Raw genomic sequence first — 16,640 nt, forward strand, 5'->3', positions numbered from 1 at the left:
CGGCATCAACGAAAAATGTTGAAATTATTTCAAAGTTCCATCCAAAAGTGCAGCGTTCGTTCGAGTCCGGAAGTGGAGCGTCAACGAAAAATGTCGAAATTATTTCAAAGTCCCATCCAGAAGTGCAGCGTTCGTTCGGGTCCGGTGGTGCGGCGTCCACGAAAAATGTAGAAATTATTTCAAAGTCCCATCCAGAAGTGCAGCGTTCGCTCAGGTCCGGAAGTACAGCGTTCGTTCGATTCCAGAAGTGCAGCGTTCGTTCGGGTCCGGAAGTGCAGCGTTCGTTCAATTCCAGAAGTGCAGCGTTCGTTCAATTCCAGAAGTGCAGCGTTCGTTCAGGTCCGGAAGTGCAGCGTTCGTTCGATTCCAGAAGTGCAGCGTTCGTTCAATTCCAGAAGTGCAGCGTTCATTCAGGTCCGGAAGTGCAGCGTTCGTTCGATTCCAGAAGTGCAGCGTTCGTTCGGGTCCGGTGGTGCGGCGTCCACGAAAAATGTAGAAATTATTTCAAAGTCCCATCCAGAAGTGCAGCGTTCGCTCAGGTCCGGAAGTACAGCGTTCGTTCGATTCCAGAAGTGCAGCGTTCGTTCGGGTCCGGAAGTGCAGCGTTCGTTCAATTCCAGAAGTGCAGCGTTCGTTCAATTCCAGAAGTGCAGCGTTCGTTCAGGTCCGGAAGTGCAGCGTTCGTTCGATTCCAGAAGTGCAGCGTTCGTTCAATTCCAGAAGTGCAGCGTTCATTCAGGTCCGGAAGTGCAGCGTTCGTTCGATTCCAGAAGTGCAGCGTTCGTTCGGGTCCGGTGGTGCGGCGTCCACGAAAAATGTAGAAATTATTTCAAAGTCCCATCCAGAAGTGCAGCGTTCGCTCAGGTCCGGAAGTACAGCGTTCGTTCGATTCCAGAAGTGCAGCGTTCGTTCGGGTCCGGTGGTGCGGCGTCCACGAAAAATGTAGAAATTATTTCAAAGTCCCATCCAGAAGTGCAGCGTTCGCTCAGGTCCGGAAGTACAGCGTTCGTTCGATTCCAGAAGTGCAGCGTTCGTTCGGGTCCGGAAGTGCAGCGTTCGTTCAATTCCAGAAGTGCAGCGTTCGTTCAATTCCAGAAGTGCAGCGTTCGTTCAGGTCCGGAAGTGCAGCGTTCGTTCGATTCCAGAAGTGCAGCGTTCGTTCAATTCCAGAAGTGCAGCGTTCATTCAGGTCCGGAAGTGCAGCGTTCGTTCGATTCCAGAAGTGCAGCGTTCGTTCAATTCCAGAAGTGCAGCGTTCATTCAGGTCCGGAAGTGCAGCGTTCGTTCGTGTCCGGAAGTGCAGCGTTCGTTCGATTCCAGAAGTGCAGCGTTCGTTCAATTCCAGAAGTGCAGCGTTCATTCAGGTCCGGAAGTGCAGCGTTCGTCCGATTCTAGAAGTGCAGCGTTCGTTCAATTCCAGAAGTGCAGCGTTCATTCAGGTCCGGAAGTGCAGCGTTCGTCCGATTCTAGAAGTGCAGCGTTCGTTCAATTTCAGAAGTGCAGCGTTCATTCAGGTCCGGAAGTGCAGCGTTCGTCCGATTCTAGAAGTGCAGCGTTCGTTCAATTCCAGAAGTGCAGCGTTCATTCAGGTCCGGAAGTGCAGCGTTCGTTCGATTCCAGAAGTGCAGCGTTCGTTCAATTCCAGAAGTGCAGCGTTCATTCGGTTCCGGAAGTGCAGCGTCAACGTAAAATGTCGAAATTATTTCCAAGTCCGATCCAGAAGTGCAGCGTTCATTCGGGTCCGGAAGTGCAGCGTTCGTTCGATTCCAGAAGTGCAGCGTTCATTCAGGTCCGAAAGTGCAGCCTCAACGGAAAATGTCGAAATTATTTCCAAGTCCGATCCAGAAGTGCAGCGTTCATTCGGTTCCGGAAGTGCAGCGTCAACAAAAAATGTAGAAATTATTTCAAAGTCCCATCCAGAAGTGCAGCGTTCGCTCGTGTTCGGTAGTGCGGCATCAACGAAAAATGTCGAAATTATTCCCAAGTCCGATCCAGAAGTGCAGCGTTCATTCGGGTCCGGAAGTGCAGCGTTCGTTCGATTCCAGAAGTGCAGCGTTCATTCAGGTCCGAAAGTGCAGCCTCAACGGAAAATGTCGAAATTATTTCCAAGTCCGATCCAGAAGTGCAGCGTTCATTCGGTTCCGGAAGTGCAGCGTCAACAAAAAATGTAGAAATTATTTCAAAGTCCCATCCAGAAGTGCAGCGTTCGCTCGTGTTCGGTAGTGCGGCATCAGCGAAAAATGTCGAAATTATTTCCAAGTCCGATCCAGAAGTGCAGCGTTCATTCGGGTCCGGAAGTGCAGCGTTCGTTCGATTCCAGAAGTGCAGCGTTCATTCAGGTCCGAAAGTGCAGCCTCAACGGAAAATGTCGAAATTATTTCCAAGTCCGATCCAGAAGTGCAGCGTTCATTCGGTTCCGGAAGTGCAGCGTCAACAAAAAATGTAGAAATTATTTCAAAGTCCCATCCAGAAGTGCAGCGTTCGCTCGTGTTCGGTAGTGCGGCATCAACGAAAAATGTCGAAATTATTTCCAAGTCCGATCCAGAAGTGCAGCGTTCGTTCGGGTCCGGAAGTGCAGCGTTCGTTCGGGTCCGGAAGTGCAGCGTTCGTTCAATTCCAGAAGTGCAGCGTTCGTTCAATTCCAGAAGTGCAGCGTTCATTCAGGTCCGGAAGTGCAGCCTCAACGGAAAATGTCGAAATTATTTCCAAGTCCGATCCAGAAGTGCAGCGTTCGTTCGTGTCCGGTAGTGCGGCATCAACGAAAAATGTCGAAATTATTTCCAAGTCCGATCCAGAAGTGCAGCGTTCATTCGGGTCCGGAAGTGCAGCGTTCGTTCGATTCCAGAAGTGCAGCGTTCGTTCGTGTCCGGAAGTGCAGCGTTCGTTCGATTCCAGAAGTGCAGCGTTCGTTCAATTCCAGAAGTGCAGCGTTAATTCAGGTCCGGAAGTGCAGCGTTCGTCCGATTCCAGAAGTGCAGCGTTCGTTCAATTCCAGAAGTGCAGCGTTCATTCAGGTCCGGAAGTGCAGCGTTCGTTCGATTCCAGAAGTGCAGCGTTCGTTCGGGTCCGGTGGTGCGGCGTCCACGAAAAATGTAGAAATTATTTCAAAGTCCCATCCAGAAGTGCAGCGTTCGTTCGGGTCCGGAAGTGCAGCGTTCGTTCAATTCCAGAAGTACAGCGTTCGTTCAATTTCAGAAGTGCAGCGTTCATTCGGTTCCGGAAGTGCAGCGTCAACGTAAAATGTCGAAATTATTTCTAAGTCCGATCCAGAAGTGCAGCGTTCATTCGGGTCCGGAAGTGCAGCGTTCGTTCGATTCCAGAAGTGCAGCGTTCATTCGGTTCCGGAAGTGCAGCGTCAACAAAAAATGTCGAAATTATTTCTAAGTCCGATCCAGAAGTGCAGCGTTCACTTTTGTGTTGAAAAAATTTTTTCGAAAAAAAAAAAAATTTCATCACGGACAGCGGCGGAACGAAAAACGCGGCAGATCCCCGTTGAAAAAATCGAAAAATTATTTTCACGGCCGGAGTAAAGGCGATGGGGACGTTTCGATTTTGCACTCGAAAGTACCTGAATACAGCATAGCCGGGCAGCGCCGCGTCGGGGTCCGGCTTTCGGCTGTCCGCTTTCGATCCGTATCGTCATGCCGCTAGCGTGACCGAATCCGTATATATGAGAGGTAGTTGTGTGGCGCGTTGGTCGATGTGGCGACTCGATGTTTCGGGCGGTTTAGGTGTTCGCACCGTACGTACCGTGATTTTCGGACTGTCTCATCTCATGATCCGACATTATTGAACTAGCGCTGACGATTTACCTCTCGTTGTGGACGGAGAATTTGCGAGGGTCGTTGTTGTTGTTGTTCCGATGGCACGGCGGCTCGTTCGTTGTTTCTTTCCGGATACTACCACGCTGATACTAAGTTTATCTACGGACGTTTTAAGAATTTAATTTTCCGACGGCGTCCATCGAACTTGTGTGGTACGTTTCGGCCGTCCTATAGCTACCGTCATGTACGGATTTCTGACGGCTAGATTGTTCGAGGTCTTCACCTCGTCATTCTTTTCGAATACCACCACACTCAAGATTGTCTTCGCACGGCGCTACACGGGCGAATCTCGATGGTCAGTGGTAATGGTTCGACCGTCTCCCACAGCGAGAACGCGGATGCGGCATGGCGTTAACCCGTCTGCGGTCCCTATGCGTTCAAAACTTTCCTAACTTCTTCTACATCTTTTGGACGGAGATCGTGCGGGAGTGATGTTGCGGCTCTCTCCACTTTCTATCCGAATACGACCACACTTAGGATTCGTCTCCCTATCGTTAAGTTTCTGCGACACAGACGAGATTCGATAGTCACTGGTACGATTCGGGCCGTTCGTAACTGCCGAGATAAAATGATGATACGATATGTATTTACATGTATCACGAATAATATATTAAAGAGGAACTAAACGAAAGATTGTCTTCGTGCGTCGTAAAAATTTAATTTTCTGCGACAAACGAATTTTCGACGGTCAAGTTTGTTCAAAATTGATGGTCAAGTCGTTACCAAGCCCTACTGGTGATGTTGAACTAGACGAATACCTCGGATGGAAAACGATTTTCTCAATCCTTGGGCGTCCATAATAAATATATATAACAATAATGGCAAAATGTGGTGCTGATGCCAAATAAAACGAAACAAAACGAAAGATTGTCTTCGTGCGTCGTAAAAATTTAATTTTCTGCGACAAACGAATTTTCGACAGTCAGATTTGTTCAAAATTGATGGTCAGAGGTCGTTAAGTCCTACTGAAGACGTTGAACTAGACGAATACCTCGGATGGAAAACGATTTTCTTAATCCTTGGGCGTCCATAATAAATATATATAACAATAATAGCAAAATGTTGCGATGCAAATGAAACGAAACAAAACGAAAGATTGTCTTCGTGCGTCGTAAAAATTTAATTTTCTGCGACAAACGAATTTTCGACAGTCAAGTTTGTTCAAAATTGATGGTGGTAAGGTCGTTATGTCCTACTGATGACGTTGAACTAGACGAATACCTCGGATGGAAAACGATTTTCTCAATCCTTGGGCGTCCATAATAAATATATATAACAATAATGGCAAAATGTGGTGCTGATGCCAAATAAAACGAAACAAAACGAAAGATTGTCTTCGTGCGTCGTAAAAATTTAATTTTCTGCGACAAACGAATTTTCGACAGTCAAGTTTGTTCAAAATTGATGGTCAGAGGTCGTTAAGTCCTACTGAAGACGTTGAACTAGACGAATACCTCGGATGGAAAACGATTTTCTCAATCCTTGGGCGTCCATAATATATAATAATAATAGCAAAATGTTGCGATGCAAATAAAACGAAACAAAACAAAACGAAAGATTGTCTTCGTGCGTCGTAAAAATTTAATTTTCTGCGACAAACGAATTTTCGACAGTCAAGTTTGTTCAAAATTGATGGTGGTAAGGTCGTTATGTCCTACTGATGACGTTGAACTAGACGAATACCTCGGATGGAAAACGATTTTCTCAATCCTTGGGCGTCCATAATAAATATATATAACAATAATGGCAAAATGTGGTGCTGATGCCAAATAAAACGAAACAAAACGAAAGATTGTCTTCGTGCGTCGTAAAAATTTAATTTTCTGCGACAAACGAATTTTCGACAGTCAAGTTTGTTCAAAATTGATGGTCAGAGGTCGTTAAGTCCTACTGAAGACGTTGAACTAGACGAATACCTCGGATGGAAAACGATTTTCTCAATCCTTGGGCGTCCATAATATATAATAATAATAGCAAAATGTTGCGATGCAAATAAAACGAAACAAAACAAAACGAAAGATTGTCTTCGTGCGTCGTAAAAATTTAATTTTCTGCGACAAACGAATTTTCGACAGTCAAGTTTGTTCAAAATTGATATTCAGGTCGTTAAGCCCTACTGATGACGTTGAACTAGACGAATACCTCGGATGGAAAACGATTTTCTCAATCCTTGGGCGTCCATAATAAATATATATAACAATAATGGCAAAATGTCGTGCTGATGCCAAATAAAACGAAACAAAACGAAAGATTGTCTTCGTGCGTCGTAAAAATTTAATTTTCTGCGACAAACGAATTTTCGACAGTCAAGTTTGTTCAAAATTGATGGTCAAGTCGTTACCAAGCCCTACTGGTGACGTTGAACTAGACGAGTATACCTCGGATGGAAAACGATTTTCTCAATCCTTGGGCGTCCATAATATATAATAATAGCAAAATGTTGCGATGCAAATAGAACTCGACCGAACATAAGATTGTCTTCGTGCGTCGTAAAAATTTAATTTTCTGCGACAAACGAATTTTCGACAGTCAAGTTTGTTCAAAATTGATGGTGGTAAGGTCGTTATGTCCTACTGATGACGTTGAACTAGACGAATACCTCGGATGGAAAACGATTTTCTCAATCCTTGGGCGTCCATAATAAATATATATAACAATAATGGCAAAATGTGGTGCTGATGCCAAATAAAACGAAACAAAACGAAAGATTGTCTTCGTGCGTCGTAAAAATTTAATTTTCTGCGACAAACGAATTTTCGACAGTCAAGTTTGTTCAAAATTGATGGTCAGAGGTCGTTAAGTCCTACTGAAGACGTTGAACTAGACGAATACCTCGGATGGAAAACGATTTTCTCAATCCTTGGGCGTCCATAATATATAATAATAATAGCAAAATGTTGCGATGCAAATAAAACGAAACAAAACAAAACGAAAGATTGTCTTCGTGCGTCGTAAAAATTTAATTTTCTGCGACAAACGAATTTTCGACAGTCAAGTTTGTTCAAAATTGATATTCAGGTCGTTAAGCCCTACTGATGACGTTGAACTAGACGAATACCTCGGATGGAAAACGATTTTCTCAATCCTTGGGCGTCCATAATAAATATATATAACAATAATGGCAAAATGTCGTGCTGATGCCAAATAAAACGAAACAAAACGAAAGATTGTCTTCGTGCGTCGTAAAAATTTAATTTTCTGCGACAAACGAATTTTCGACAGTCAAGTTTGTTCAAAATTGATGGTCAAGTCGTTACCAAGCCCTACTGGTGACGTTGAACTAGACGAGTATACCTCGGATGGAAAACGATTTTCTCAATCCTTGGGCGTCCATAATATATAATAATAGCAAAATGTTGCGATGCAAATAGAACTCGACCGAACATAAGATTGTCTTCGTGCGTCGTAAAAATTTAATTTTCTGCGACAAACGAATTTTCGACAGTCAAGTTTTGGCCCCCTACTGATGACACCGTCATGTACGGTTTTCTGACGGAGGAGATCGTGCGAGGTTTTCACCTCGTCTTTCTTTTCGGAACGACCACCAGCAGGATTGTCTTCGGACGTCGTGAGAATTTAATTTTCGCAGCGACGAACGAATTTCGACAGTCGGTGGAGCACGTTTCGACCGTCTCCCACAGCGAGATCGCGGATGCGGCATGGCGTTCAATCGTCTGCGGTCCCTATGCGATCAACATTTTTTTAAAATAATGCATAAACTCTCAGAAAATTGGAGATAAGTTTTTGGAAAATACATACTTCTAGGGTTGTTGTTGTTCCGACGACGCTTCCCTTTTCGAACTAGACCGAACATAAGATTGTCTTCGTGCGTCGTAAAAATTTAATTTTCTGCGACAAACGAATTTTCGACAGTCAAGTTTTGGCCCCCTACTGATGACACCGTCATGTACGGTTTTCTGACGGAGGAGATCGTGCGAGGTTTTCACCTCGTCTTTCTTTTCGGAACGACCACCAGCAGGATTGTCTTCGGACGTCGTGAGAATTTAATTTTCGCAGCGACGAACGAATTTCGACAGTCGGTGGAGCACGTTTCGACCGTCTCCCACAGCGAGATCGCGGATGCGGCATGGCGTTCAATCGTCTGCGGTCCCTATGCGATCAACATTTTTTTAAAATAATGCATAAACTCTCAGAAAATTGGAGAAAAGATTGTTAGAAAAGATATACTACTAGGGTTGTTGTTGTTCCGACGACGCTTCCCTTTTCGAACTAGACCGAACATAAGATTGTCTTCGTGCGTCGTAAAAATTTAATTTTCTGCGACAAACGAATTTTCGACAGTCAAGTTTTGGCCCCCTACTGATGACACCGTCATGTACGGTTTTCTGACGGAGGAGATCGTGCGAGGTTTTCACCTCGTCTTTCTTTTCGGAACGACCACCAGCAGGATTGTCTTCGGACGTCGTGAGAATTTAATTTTCGCAGCGACGAACGAATTTCGACAGTCGGTGGAGTACGTTTCGACCGTCTCCCACAGCGAGATCGCGGATGCGGCATGGCGTTCAATCGTCTGCGGTCCCTATGCGATCAACATTTTTTACAAGTTGTAGAGGGTGGCGCGATCGAGTTTTGCGACTTCATCGTTGCTGCACCCAACAACAATAAATAATGCATAAACTCTCAGATATCCGAGCGAGAATAAGTTTTCTACTCGTAACGTGTTCGAATTTCTACGGAAATTCTTACCGAAAAAGTATCGCTTTCAATGTAGCGAAGAGTTAAGTTTGTTAGAAAAATTTTTACAGGCCGAGGAAGTTTCGTTAAAAACGAATTTTCGACGCCGGTGTTTTGAACTCTCATGCGTGCGTGTGGCGTGGAAAAACAAAACATAACACGAAAAATGATAAATAATCATTATAAATAAAAATTTGTGAGCGGGACGGGTTCGACTTGATCGTCGTCTGCCGTACCGCGATGACACAAAATATGTGTGAGCGAAAGACACACAAAATCAAATCGATGACTACCATATCTCGGATGGGAAACGATTTTCAGATGGTAAGAGGCACGGTGGTTGCAAAATATCGTCGTCGTTTTCTCCTTCCCGATACTGCGTACGTCACGATGACTATATATATATATATGGAAACCACAACATTCTGTTTTGTTTTTAACTGCGAAACGTAGCACAACGCAAAATGCACGAACGTGGCGTCACGACGGTCGCAAAGATCGTCCGTTTCGCTCGCACGTGACGATAGTTATCCTCGACCTACGGGTCGACGGACGAACTGTCGTGTGTACTACGATACACGCACAGTTCCCTGGTTGATCCTGCCAGTAGTCATATGCTTGTCTCAAAGATTAAGCCATGCATGTCTCAGTACAAGCCGAATTAAGGTGAAACCGCGAAAGGCTCATTAAATCAGTTATGGTTCCTTAGATCGTACCCACATTTACTTGGATAACTGTGGTAATTCTAGAGCTAATACATGCAAACAGAGCTCCGACCGGAGACGGAAGGAGCGCTTTTATTAGATCAAAACCAATCGGTGGCGGTCTCCGTCATCGTCCAACTTGGTGACTCTGAATAACTTCGAGCTGATCGCACGGTCTAGCACCGGCGACGCATCTTTCAAATGTCTGCCTTATCAACTGTCGATGGTAGGTTCTGCGCCTACCATGGTTGTAACGGGTAACGGGGAATCAGGGTTCGATTCCGGAGAGGGAGCCTGAGAAACGGCTACCACATCCAAGGAAGGCAGCAGGCGCGCAAATTACCCACTCCCGGCACGGGGAGGTAGTGACGAAAAATAACGATACGGGACTCATCCGAGGCCCCGTAATCGGAATGAGTACACTCTAAACCCTTTAACGAGGATCAATTGGAGGGCAAGTCTGGTGCCAGCAGCCGCGGTAATTCCAGCTCCAATAGCGTATATTAAAGTTGTTGCGGTTAAAAAGCTCGTAGTCGAATCTGTGTCCCGCGCCGCCGGTTCATCGTTCGCGGTGTCAACTGGCGTGCCGCGGGACGTCCTGCCGGTGGGCTTAGCCCGCGAGGGCGGCCCAACTCAATCCCGCCGCGGTGCTCTTCATTGAGTGTCGAGGTGGGCCGGCACGTTTACTTTGAACAAATTAGAGTGCTTAAAGCAGGCTAAAACTTCGCCTGAATACTGTGTGCATGGAATAATGGAATAGGACCTCGGTTCTATTTTGTTGGTTTTCGGAACCCCGAGGTAATGATTAATAGGAACGGATGGGGGCATTCGTATTGCGACGTTAGAGGTGAAATTCTTGGATCGTCGCAAGACGGACAGAAGCGAAAGCATTTGCCAAAAACGCTTTCATTGATCAAGAACGAAAGTTAGAGGTTCGAAGGCGATCAGATACCGCCCTAGTTCTAACCATAAACGATGCCAGCTAGCGATCCGCCGACGTTCCTCCGATGACTCGGCGGGCAGCTTCCGGGAAACCAAAGCTTTTGGGTTCCGGGGGAAGTATGGTTGCAAAGCTGAAACTTAAAGGAATTGACGGAAGGGCACCACCAGGAGTGGAGCCTGCGGCTTAATTTGACTCAACACGGGAAACCTCACCAGGCCCGGACACCGGAAGGATTGACAGATTGAGAGCTCTTTCTTGATTCGGTGGGTGGTGGTGCATGGCCGTTCTTAGTTGGTGGAGCGATTTGTCTGGTTAATTCCGATAACGAACGAGACTCTAGCCTGCTAAATAGGCGTATTTCGACATCCCAAAGGCCCGCCGGCCCCGGGTTCGCCCGGTGGTCGCGCGCGGTTTTTACTGTCGGCGTACAAACAATTCTTCTTAGAGGGACAGGCGGCTTCTAGCCGCACGAGATTGAGCAATAACAGGTCTGTGATGCCCTTAGATGTTCTGGGCCGCACGCGCGCTACACTGAAGGAATCAAAAAAAAAAAAAAAAAAAAAAGGCGCCCGGGGGCACGTTTATTATAACAGATACAAGAGTGCGAAATTGCGCACAACCATCAGAATGCTAGGTTTGCTAAAATTGATATTTGGCTTATTATAACATAACATAACACTTATATATATAGTTTAACAAGTCAGAAATTGTTTTGGCTTGTCATCCGTTCCGTCTTTCTTTGGGGCAGTCCATCTTCCGGTCTCGTTTCGGTTATTGATCCCTGTGTACTGGACGGTTATGGCGGTGTAATTCATGTTTGCTGTGAAGTGGCCGCTTACGGGGCGACCACCTTCGGTTTTGGGGTTTATCTGCATTCTGCGTGTCTGGTGAATGGTGAGTTTTCAGGTAGCTTGTTGGCGCCGGGTTTGTGGAGGTCGGTTGCCTCTGTTTCATCTCGGCGAGTCGGTTTCTTTTGTCCAGCTGTCCCTTTGGCGCCAGAGCAGGTAGATTTGCGGTACATGAATTGTGGTAGTTGGGACGGGATTCCTGTTTTCTGGCCGTTTTGGACAAATTCGACGCTAAACGTCGCTTACGTCGTACTGGGTTTCGTTTATGGCATCTTGGATCCGGTACTTGTATATTGGGCAACACTTGCTTGCTGTGTGGTGACTGTATTCTTTTATCTGCGAGCGACGGCAGTTTACGCACTTGTGCTGGCTCGGGTCATCTTTATGGCGGCAATTTCGACTTTCGTGGTCTGTGCCATTGCAGTACCCACAGACCCTCTGCGATATACAATGTTTTGCAATGTGGCCGAACCCTTGGCATAAGTAGCAGCGGGTTACGGCGACAAAGTCTCGGACTTTATGGGCCCTCCAGCTAGAAAAAATTCTACCTGCGTTTATCAGATGTTGTCTGGCTAAGGGGTGAAGTTCCACTATCCAGGTAGTTGGTCCGGTGTCTTGTTTGGGGCCGTACTTGAACATTTTCCTGACAAAGGTTTCAGGGACGGAGTCTGGCAGGTTTTGTTCTTGCAGTGTTGCTTCAAGTTGTTCCTTTGTCGTATTCTCTGGGATGTCGAAGATCTGTACTTTTGGCCAGTTTTTTGTTGTGGGTTGCGCAGTTAATTTTAATTTCTTAAATTCCTCAGATTCACCTAGCTTTAGTACGGACGGACATGTTGACTCCACGCGAATAGCGTTGTCGCGGCATAGTACGATCTTTTCTGCCCGGATACCAAAGTCACTGGGGGGTCTTGACGTGAGGATTCGCTTGGTGTCTGCTGATGTTTGAATGCCTTTACAGTTATCGGCCGGTTTGACAATTACTTTGTACTTTGGGGCTGTTTTTGTTGCTGAGTCTTGTTCTCCGGTAGTACTGTTTCGTGGGGCCGCGGTCCGAGCAATGGAGCTGTACGTTGGGACATTTGTATTTCTAGGGGCAGCGGACGTTGCTGACAGTATAGGGACGCTCGACGCGAGAGCTTCATTTACGGTATTTCTAATTACCTCTGCGAGCGTTGGGGGTACAGTGTTTTCTGCGAAGTGCACTTGGAGCCTTTGTAATGTCTGGTGTGTTGTATCGCATGCCGATAAACATGTTTGCCTCCTGTGTAAGTTTTCCTTGCAGCCTAATAAAAATTCGCGGACAATCGACAGATTTGAGCAGGCCACATCAAGCACGTCTAGGACGTTATATCCGTTCTCGTCATGGTAGTCATAGTCTGTTGGGGTAGCCAGTGGCGGCGGTACTTCTTTATCTTTTTTTATTGTTTCGGCGAGAGTTTTCACCTAGTTCCATCAGGTCCCCCGTCTCGTCGGATTTGAGAGTGTGCCTTCTTGATTTCTTTTCTGGCGCCATGCTAGCACATTCGGCAGGGGGCCCTGTGCCCTCTACCTGGGAGTTGTGTTAGCACGTCTCGGTTTCTACCAAAAATCTCCTTGACAGAGCGACTTTCTGGACTAATTTTGACTTTCGAAACACCTTCTCATGCACTGCACATTCTTACAAGTATTTCCAGCACTCACCAAAATTTCACAAAACTAAATTTCTAATATCTTACTGGCACCACGTGATCGCTGCGGAGCTCGAGTCGACACGTCCGTACGGCTCGAGCGCTCGGGACAGAATGACTGAAGGAATCAACGTGTCCTCCCTGGCCGAACGGCCCGGGTAACCCGCTGAACCTCCTTCGTGCTAGGGATTGGGGCTTGCAATTGTTCCCCATGAACGAGGAATTCCCAGTAAACGTGAGTCATAAGCTCGCGTTGATTACGTCCCTGCCCTTTGTACACACCGCCCGTCGCTACTACCGATTGAATGATTTAGTGAGGTCTTCGGACCGGTACGCGGTGGCGTTTCGGCGTCGCCGATGTTGCTGGAAAGATGACCAAACTTGATCATTTAGAGGAAGTAAAAGTCGTAACAAGGTTTCCGTAGGTGAACCTGCGGAAGGATCATTAACGAGAGTAGTGTCCATTTTCACGAATGGCAACACGAAATTGTAAGCATTTGTCTGACATGATTGATTTTTGAACTTTTGAAAGTCTAGACGGAGCCGACGGCACGTCAGCCCTTAGCGGTGCTGTCGCACGTTCTCGGGGGATAGACCCTCGTTGACGCCGCTAGACTACGATGCGCGCACATTGAAATATTTTTTTCGTGTGCGTGTGCAGGATCGCAGTTCGTTTCGGTGCAACACAACGCCCGGACGGCTCCGCAGTGCCGGCTCTTGCGCCTATCCGACATCTCGGAGAAACGCTCGAGTAGACGGTGTTCGGGTACCTAGATCCCCGTCCTCGGTGACGAAATATTGATCGTAACTGTCGTCCGTCGATCGTTTCCGTAGTATCACCGTTCCACAAAATATTGTCCGTCGATCGTCGTCGGCGGGTGTCCCCGCGCCCGTCTCGATGGCGACTTCGTTGATGGTAATCGTGTGTTCGGTGATCAGGCAGGCTATGATCGCACGTTGATGGCAACGGTCGAAATGACAAGAGATCGTAACTGTCGTCCGTCGACCGTCTCCAGTCGATTTTTTTCGTTCCGATATCGTCCGTCGTTGTCGTCTATTTGATGACTTCGTTCGTTGATGGTAAGCGTACGGTTATTATCAGGAGATGAGATCACGTTGATGGCAACGGTCGAAAAGTCCGTCATCGCAGGTTTCGGAGGGGATCGCAGGTGTCGGGTTCGGACCGGAGGAACACATGAGCGGTTTGACGTTTCGTTCCTCGCCAGGATTCGACCTCGGCACTCGTGGGTTTTAAATGATTTTCGCCCGGCTGACGGGGTGGCGTTCAGTGCCCCGGCGACAGATTCTGGAAAAACGTCGACCGACGTTCCTAGGACGCTGTTTTCAGACTGCTGATGTATTCACGCGTACCATGATTTGAACTATTTTTGAACTTTACGTGGTCGTGGATCTCTAGGTCGGAACGATGTCCGTTTTTAAGGGAACGATCGCGATCGGCTCTTTTCGAAAAATGTTGTGCGTACGACATATTAGACGCAAGTAGGACCGTGTCCTCAGGATCTCGATGCGAGGTCGTGTACCCGTCGTGCCTCGTTTTCAGAGTCAACACGACGAACCGACCGATTCGCGTCTCCTGTCGGGATCTCGATGCGTGGTGTCTAGGACCGTCGTGTTTAGTATTCTTTATCGATCGATCACACCTGACGTTATCCTCTCTCGCTCATTTTATACGGGCAAGATCTCGAGGGTAGACGGTGAGATGCGATGTCAGAGGAGAAGAACACCACGGCGAACAGACCGGTTCGCGCGTCTCCCGCCGGTTCGAAAGCTCCTTTCGAAAATTTATACGAAACGCAAGTAGGACCGTGTCCTCAGGATCTCGATGCGAGGTCGTGTACCCGTCGTGCCTCGTTTTCAGAGTCAACACGACGAACCGACCGATTCGCGTCTCCTGTCGGGATCTCGATGCGTGGTGTCTAGGACCGTCGTGTTTAGTATTCTTTATCGATCGATCACACCTGACGTTATCCTCTCTCGCTCATTTTATACGGGCGAGATCTCGAGGGTAGACGGTGAGATGCGATGTCAGAGGAGAAGAACACCACGGCGAACAGACCGGTTAGCGCGTCTCCCGCCGGTTTCGAAAACGTGATCGGTTGTTTTCGAAAGATGTTGTATGCGACAAACGAAACGCAAGTAGGACCGCGTCCTCAGGATCTCGATGCGAGGTCGTGTATCAGTCGTGTGTCTCGTTTTCTCCGTGTCGATCGCCCGACGTTATCCTCTCTCGCCATTTGAACGGCGAGATCTCGAGGGTAGACGGTGAGAGAACACGCTCAGAGGGGAAACAGAGTCAACACGACGAACCGACCGATTCGCGTCTCCTGTCGGGATCTCGATGCGTGGTGTCTAGGACCGTCGTGTTTAGTATTCTTTATCGATCGATCACACCTGACGTTATCCTCTCTCGCTCATTTTACGGGCGAGATCTCGAGGGTAGACGGTGAGATGCGATGTCAGAGGAGAAGAACACCACGGCGAACAGACCGGTTCGCGCGTCTCCCGCCGGTTTCGAAAGCGAGATAAAATAATTGAAACCTAGCTTGACGACATCACGCCGAGGCGTGGCGCGTTCCAGGATGTTCCCTATCCTAACGGAACGACCGTCTCGTGATGTCCGATAAATTAAAAGATTACCCTGAACGGTGGATCACTTGGCTCGTGGGTCGATGAAGAACGCAGCTAATTGCGCGTCAACTTGTGAACTGCAGGACACATGAACATCGACATTTCGAACGCACATTGCGGTCCTCGGATATTCTGTTCCCGGACCACTCCTGGCTGAGGGTCGTGTCAATTTCAAAGACTGCTCGGTCTCCGTTACGTTCGCGAGTAATGTCGTGTGCACGGAGACGTCGGAGCGTGTTGGATGTGCGACGTGCGGGAAATTTCTCGAGCACGACATCCCGAGACGCGATAGCGGCCGATCGGTCAGGACGAAATAGCGTCGTGGAGCGCTTAGTAGTCCTCCGGTCTTCCGGCGGCCCTTCGACGTAAAGCACGCGCCGTACAGCGGCGGCCACGATGCCCGATCTCTGAACGGTGCGATCGTCGTGTCCGAGACGAGTGATAGATCTCGCGACGACGTCAGATCGATGTTCGGGGAGAGTCGGAGGCCGTCCTTCGGACGAGTGCGACGATCGTCGTTGCGTGCCATAAATTTTTGAGATATTTTTCAAAAATGCGACCTCAGAGCAGGTGAGACTACCCGCTGAATTTAAGCATATTACTAAGCGGAGGAAAAGAAACTAACTAGGATTCCCTCAGTAGCGGCGAGCGAACAGGGAAGAGCCCAGCACCGAATCCCGCGGCCGAAACCGGACGCCGGGAAATGTGGTGTTAGGGAGGGTCCGTCATCCCGAGACCGTGCGACGCGTCCAAGTCCATCTTGAACGGGGCCACAGCCCATAGAGGGTGCCAGGCCCGTAGCGACCGTCGCCGGTAGCGGGAGGATCTCTCCTCAGAGTCGGGTTGCTTGAGAGTGCAGCCCTAAGTGGGTGGTAAACTCCATCTAAGGCTAAATATGACCACGAGACCGATAGCGAACAAGTACCGTGAGGGAAAGTTGAAAAGAACTTTGAAGAGAGAGTTCAATAGTACGTGAAACCGTTCAGGGGTAAACCTGAGAAACCCGAAAGGTCGAAAGGGGAGATTCAGCGTGTCTCGGCGGTGGCGCTGGACGGTCGCGTGACGGACGGCGTGCGCGTCGTCCGCACCTTCTGTTCTCCGAACTGCTGTCGAACGCGTGCACTTCTCCCCCTGTAGGACGTCGCGATCCGTTGGGCGCCGATCTAAGGCCCGCGGTGGAGCCCGTCCGGACGGTTCGCCGTACCGGACGAACCCGCGGTGTTTCCCGGTCGGCACGCTCGACGGTAAGCATGTGGCGCGAGGCCGCTACTCAGTTAGCGTTCGACCCGCGGCAAGCGCGTTCGTCGCGA

At 48.1% G+C, this 16,640-nt stretch overlaps 1 non-coding gene and 1 pseudogene across 1 annotated transcript; both read left to right on the forward strand.

The window, feature by feature from the left end:
- The first annotated feature begins 15,336 nt into the window (after positions 1-15,336).
- Positions 15,337-15,493, forward strand: LOC138140675 (5.8S ribosomal RNA). Its single transcript, XR_011162703.1, has one exon. It is a non-coding gene; the product is annotated as a 5.8S ribosomal RNA (ribosomal RNA).
- Positions 15,494-15,886: 393 nt separating this feature from the next.
- Positions 15,887-16,640, forward strand: part of LOC138140680 (large subunit ribosomal RNA) — a 4,418-nt pseudogene continuing 3,664 nt past the window's right edge.

Source organism: Tenebrio molitor, chromosome Y (assembly GCF_963966145.1).
Source record: "Tenebrio molitor chromosome Y, icTenMoli1.1, whole genome shotgun sequence".
NCBI classification, from domain to species: domain Eukaryota; kingdom Metazoa; phylum Arthropoda; class Insecta; order Coleoptera; family Tenebrionidae; genus Tenebrio; species Tenebrio molitor.